Below are 6,601 nucleotides of genomic sequence, written 5' to 3' on the forward strand. Positions count from 1 at the left end.
AGTTGTTCAGCGCACAACGACAGGAACAATAAGCTTTTTCTTCTTATGTTTTTCTCATCAAAGAAGTAAACTGAGGAGCTGAGGAAATGTCAGCATAAGCCCCCAGATCTGACACTATACTGAAAATGCACACAAAACACTGAGTAATATTTTTTGTTAGCAATAGGCCCTGTCATTCAAATTGAATGTTACAAGACAATGTGCTGTTAACAAGTGTGCCTGATAAAGGATTTTCTTGTATTGGTACGGTGTTACTGATAGTGAGGTTTATTATTTTGTGGAATAATCTCCCACTGGAAGTGGGGAAAATCGTGTCACTTGAGACATTTAAAACTAGATCAGGCAGAGCCTTGGAGCATAGATTCTAAAGTACAGTCTTGCATTAGCCCCTCTTAAGAATGGAGTAGGCAAACTGATGGGACAAATTTTCAAAGTTGCCACAACTTGGCTTAATCTTGCACCTAACATTAACCATGTTTGTATTAAAATTTGTATATGAGATTGTGTATAACTCTGTTCTTCCAAAAATACTGCAGGACACGCTGCTCAGCTATAGTAAAACTCTAGCTTTACTTACACAAAGATTTGCGCTGGGTTAATTAACCCAGTGCCAACCCGCATGTGGACACTCTTATTTTGGTTTAAGAATGACTTAGATTCATGTAGCTTAGACTTGTTCCTAATTGATTTAAGATAAACTGAAATAAGCCGTTTCAACTGACATAAGGGTTTCCACACAGCCTTGGGCACTGGTTTAATTAAATCCATTTAAAATCACATCTTAAGTTAACCGTGTGCAGCAGCATATAGGTAAGATTGTTACCAGTGGAGTAGAGTGAAAGTCCTAAATTACATCAGTACATTTCTGTGGTCTTTCAATCTTCTTATAATGAAGCGTCACTCCATTAATAGTAATTTTTCACTCCAGTGTGCTCAGATGCCACTCTGCTAAGTCCCCTGGCATACAGCATTTCCCACATACCAGATAGATGCATTCCAAAGAGACTACCACCTGCCCACTCCCCTGCTCTAGGGGCCTGATCAGCACACGGGAATCTATGCGTATGTCCATATTGCATTGTAAGCCCAGGTCTATAAGACCTGTGCTTGTAGAGTGTGTTTCCAAGCCCACACGTGAACCATAGGTGCTGGAACTAGGGGTGCTGGCTTTAAGTGGTTTCGATTATATACAGGGTTTACAGTTTGGTTCATTGGCTCTCAGCACCTCCACTATAAAAATTGTTCCAGCACCACTGACCTGAGCATCCACACTCCATTGTAAACCTGGGTTTACAATTGCTGAATATGAGTCTCTTAGCCATGGTAATGCTATGCATACTGAAGTAGGCTGACCTTGTGACTCAGGTCTGTGGCTTGAGCTGTATCCACACTGCAAAATGACAGGGCTTGGACTTGAGTCACAGAGAGATTCAAGCTCTGTCCCAACACAATAGGAGAATCCTAGAACCCGGGTCCTATATGCTTGCTGACCCGAGTTAGACTGATTTTGTGTGTGAATGGAACGGGAGCTTAGGCTCAAATCTGAATCAGAGCCTGGACTTAGTGTGCTATGTAGACATACCCTGTGGAAGTTAAATAGGATTTGGATCAGGCCTAGGTGATAGAGGAGGGTTAAGAGAAGTAGACAATATCCCATGGCAAAAGGCTAATATGGCATCCACTGACTCCCACTCTTGGTGCATCTGTTTTTAGGCTGGAATGAAAAGGAACTGGATTACTCTTGCCACAGCTGCTTCCCACTGGTAGCAACAACACACAAAACTGATAATGCCCCCTGAAAATGCAAGGGGTGAAGAAAGCCCTTGCCACTGTTCCTGGGCTGAGGAAGTGGGAGCAATAACCAGGTAGGCTCTCTCCTGTTATAGCGAAACTCCACTTAACTATGACTTTTCTGTGTGAAAATAAACACTCCACTTCAGGACTTAGATTACGTGGTGATGGACACTATAGAGAAAAAAAAACATAGACAGACAGGTAGATTAGACAGGTAGACAGATGTGAGGGCTCAGTTGTATACTGATTTATAATTGGTTTTAATTTACAGGAAAAAAAACCCAAACCATAGCCTATGGCACACCTCTGTTTAAGAGCATTTGTCTTTAAATTATTGACATTTCTAAAAAAAGTGATTGTGAAATTCCAATCATGTGCAGGCTGCAGTTCAATGAATTGAATGCATGATCATTCCACATACCTGCAGACATGAATAGCTGAGTGTGGATCATCCAAATAAACCCCTCGGCATTGCACATTCTTATCTATGCACTCCTTCCTCTATTTTAACTCAATTTGATTCAAAGAATTGCAGCTGCAAATACTTGGACCATTTAAAAGTGTTAAATTGTCCTGATCCAATACAAATAAATAACAATAATAATGTTTTCTTCCAAATTTAGAGGCAGATTCTGTGAGCATCTTCGCTTTATTTTGTGGGATTACCTGGAAGAATCATGGCTAGCATGGCTCTGGAGCACACTGTGTACACTTTGGGAGCTCAGTTTTGAAACATTGGGACCTTAATAGGACAATATATGAACAGCTGCGATTTCAAAAAATGGAAGTTTGGAGTTAACAGAACTGTACGTCTCTATAGAATAAAACATTTACTGCTGTATTAGCAAACAAGCAGGTCAATTTTCGAGGGATGAGAAATAGGTCTGGGAGAAAAATTTTGGTCAAATAGTCTATACACTGAAAAATGCAGCTTTGGGGCCAATTAAACGATGAATGAATTTGGTGAATAGTTTTGGTTGAATAAAAAATTGAATTTTTTTTAAAAGTCTAAATAGTTTGTTTTGACATTTTCACAAGGAAACGTTTTCACTTTTTGTCTGAAACAATGTTTCCTTTCTAAATTTAGCTATATTTTTTTAAAAAAAAAACAACATTCAAAGTGTAAAAAAAACCTTGAAATGTAAGCAATAAAACAAAAAACTTCATTTCAGGTCGAAACACTTTTTTTTTTCTTCCAGAGTTTTGGTTCAGCCACCAAACCCAAAACTCAATTATTCACTCAGTTCCAGTGAGAAATCTGTGGCTGAGAGAGCTCCTGTCCCACAAGTTTATATAATACAGAGGCACTCCGATATGATGGTGATGAGCCTGATACACAAACCTAGACAAATTACATTAGACAGAAAAGTTGCTCAGCAAAGACCTTCCTTTAGTGACCTCCTGTTGGAGTGATCTGGAAAGGATGTTTGAGTTCGGTCTCTTAGGTTCAGTGTTAATAGGGAGGGTTCAGCTTCATTTTGCTTATTTATATCAAACCCATTTTTTTCCCTATAGTTTTTAATAGCAAAAATAGTGACTTTGATTTTCCCTTTTATGGAAAGCTCGAAGTGTGAGAGAATCCCCTTTAAAGAGATACCTCCTCAGCTGTACTCACTGTTGCTTGTCCTCGCACTGCAGTGCTCTTTACATTCCTGACATCTGCCCCAGAAAGTTCGGAAACACCTGGACTAGCATTCTCATCAGCACGCGCTGGATCCACCTCTGCATTCGTGGATGACTGGGAAATGCAATATAGAAATGTTACATTGGAGTCTTGCCTGCAATACAAATCATTCCTAAACCATTTTTGCCATGTGGCTTGTCACGCTGAACATACACCCTTACCACACAAAAATGCTTTCTATTGGAGCTCAGACTTCTACTCCCTGCTGCCAGCCCTGCAGTTGCTCGTATTCTCAGTCTGGGGACAGCTTTCTTCTTCAGAGGGTTTCTTTTGTATCCACAGCGTCATGCCATGTCCGCCATCATTGAGAAATCACATTCATCAAAGGGATCTTCACAGAGCATGCTATTTTTACTTGGCTTCCAGCTCATTTCCCTTCTGCGAACCTCAGTCCATGCTGCTCTCATTTTCCCCTTGGAAGGGAAGTGGTAAAAGAATTTGCCACTACTCTGCCCATTAGTACAAAAGGAAAACACACAATACACCATCCTGACTGGGTATTTGGTTTGCTTTCCGAACCAACTCACAGGACAGCTCAGCTGTGCAATCTCTTTCCTTCTCCTCAAGCCTGCCACCCTGCGCAAGGCCTTCTTTTTATTCACAGCACTGCATTTCCCCTACCTTTACTCCTCCCACTACCAGCCAGCAGCCACTCGATCCATTCATGCCATAGTGTCCAATTGTTTCAATAACCACCATCACTCCACAGACCAGCAGGGAACTCTTGGGGTAGGAAATGTGGCGGTTAGCCTGGGACTGTTTTGTCTCCTTTCAGGCAACACGATGGGTTGTGGGATTGGCATTCCTGGCCCCCCCTCTCCTTCCAGCATAGCAGCAGGTGGAGGGAGTGGGTGAATGTTAGGGAAAAATCTGTAACTATTATTGGGGATGCAAATGAACCTGGAGGAGAGGGTTGGGAGCGTGGGGAGGAGCTAAGGTTTGCTCTGCCAGTGAGAGGGAGGTGAATGAAGTACCAGGTCTACATTAGAAAAGATGTGCTGGTATAGCTATACCAACCTGGCTATACATGCAAACCCGCCTAGTGTACACACAGTTTGTACACAGAGTGCTTTTGCCAGTCTAGCTTATACTAGTTCAGCAAGCGAAATAAGATATGCCAGCCAAAGCACTTCTATGCCAGTATAACTGTGTCTGCACTAGGACTTTAGCTGGTATAGAAACGTCACCAAAATACTATATCCCTAACTGATATTACTATTTCAGAGTAACAGCCGTGTTAGTCTGTATTCGCAAAAAGAAAAGGAGGACTTGTGGCACCTTAGAGACTAACCGATTTATTTGAGCATAAGCTCTCATGAGCTACAGCTCACTTCATCGGATGCATATTACTATATCACTAACATTTCCAGTGAAGACCTGACCTAAGAGGATTGCTGGGGAGGCACACCTGGCAGGGGAAAGCACCTATTCACAGTCATTTCACCCTTCAAGCACAGGCGGGGATGGCACCAGCAAGGGACTGTGGGGTCTCAGGACCGGATCATTGAGAGGAGGGGACAGCAATGCGCAGAGGCTGGGCCTTCCTGCCTGTGGTAGGATGTGGGGAGAGGACAGTGTTCACAGGCTCTGAGGAGGATGGCAGCAGGGAAAGGGGAACTAAGACTGAATGAGGGCTGTCCCCCTAGGCAGAAGCTCGTGGGATCTAGCAGCTGAAGTTTAGACTGTCTATGGATCTTGTAGCCTTTGCTCCTGTCTAGCTCCACCAGAGTAGCTGCAGTGGCCGCTCTAGTGTAGACAAGGTGCTGGCAGTCTCTAGATTTGCTCTGAGATAGTAGTTTTAGATTACACGGTGCTTAAAATGCTGGTGGCCTCCTGGAGCCCTGCATCCCACAGGTGGGGCTGCATCCTTGTTAGCAATGGAGAGCAATAGTTCAGAAAAAAACCTAGTGTAGACACAACCTTTGTACCGCGGCTGCCCAGGAGAGAAAGCAGGAAATTAAATGCAGGGAGCAGCCTAGGTTTGTTTTTCTTTTACACAGTTACCATTGTTTTGTCTCAGAACCCTCCCAGCACAGGGCACCATTGGTGGGGAGAAGGAAGCTGGCAGACTGCGGGGACAGCAGGAGTTCAGATTACAGTATGCTGATTTGCATTTCCATGGCACTAGTGATGTCACGGGCCTACACTAATCAAGGTCTCCTGAGGCACTGAAGACAAAGGGGAGCGACAACAAGCATGGAAACAAAGTAGACTCAAAGGACAGAAGCCAAGCTTAAAAAAGAAATGCATTCAGCAAGCGCTTAGTCATATACTCACGAACATAGGAGTGATGGCAGGGTCATAATTTTTTTCTTTGCAGTTCACCTTTAAACTCCCCACTCGCACGCCTCCCAGATTTGCAGGGCTGGATTTGTCACTGAATAACATCCCCTTCCCCCAACCTTCCCCTGATTAGCAAACAAAAAAAGGCAGCTGCTTCAGTCTCCCTGCTAGAGAGATGCCCGGGAAGTGTCTGATGGGAGGTGGATTGAAAGAAGGAAGCAGAACTCAAAAGGAAATATTCTAGCTTTCCCTCCACAAACAGATGCCCTTCTGCATTTTTGTCAATAAGGTCTTGCGACAGGGACTTTCTGCGGGCATGCCGGCCCAGGATGGGCTATTCACTTCTAGATCTGTGATGGATTTGATTTGCTTGTGCCACATTACCCCAAAACACTGCAGGAACTAGAGAGTGGACTTATGTGAATAACTAGGGAAGAAAAGCAACCATATTTTCATCAATCATCCTGTAATATTTTTTTTGCTGTGGGAATGATCAGGTGTCTATCATCAGATGAATTATTCTATGGATGGACCCGACAACCGGAATTTGGCCCAGAATTTAAAATCAGTATAAGCATGCATTTATAAAACCTAAAACCTGTGGAATCCTTCCACCGTTTTTTTTTTAATTCCAAAGAAAACAGCTGTTTTTTTAAAATATCCCAACATTCAGTGTTTGCAACACAAACATGGCAGTGCTAAGATCCTGAAAGTGAAACTGACTGTAAGTACAAATTAGGGAAATTGATTTCAATGATTTTCATTGTCCAGCCAGAGAAAAATGCAAAAACTAAACAAGGAGAATATAAACAGTGAGAAGTACACTGGGTTTTTAAAAAA

General features: G+C 42.7%; 1 long non-coding RNA gene across 1 annotated transcript; it reads right to left on the reverse strand.

Moving 5' to 3' along the window:
* Positions 1 to 251: 251 nt before the first annotated feature.
* On the reverse strand, positions 252 to 5,847 carry LOC311510212. The gene is made up of 3 exons (XR_014709048.1): positions 5,756 to 5,847; positions 3,410 to 3,532; positions 252 to 1,965 (listed from the first exon to the last, which is right to left on the reverse strand). It is a non-coding gene; the product is annotated as an uncharacterized lncRNA (long non-coding RNA).
* Between the last annotated feature and the right edge of the window lie 754 nt (positions 5,848 to 6,601).

Source organism: Lepidochelys olivacea (assembly GCF_965140295.1).
Source record: "Lepidochelys olivacea isolate rLepOli2 genome assembly, chromosome: 19".
Lineage (NCBI taxonomy): Eukaryota > Metazoa > Chordata > Testudines > Cheloniidae > Lepidochelys > Lepidochelys olivacea.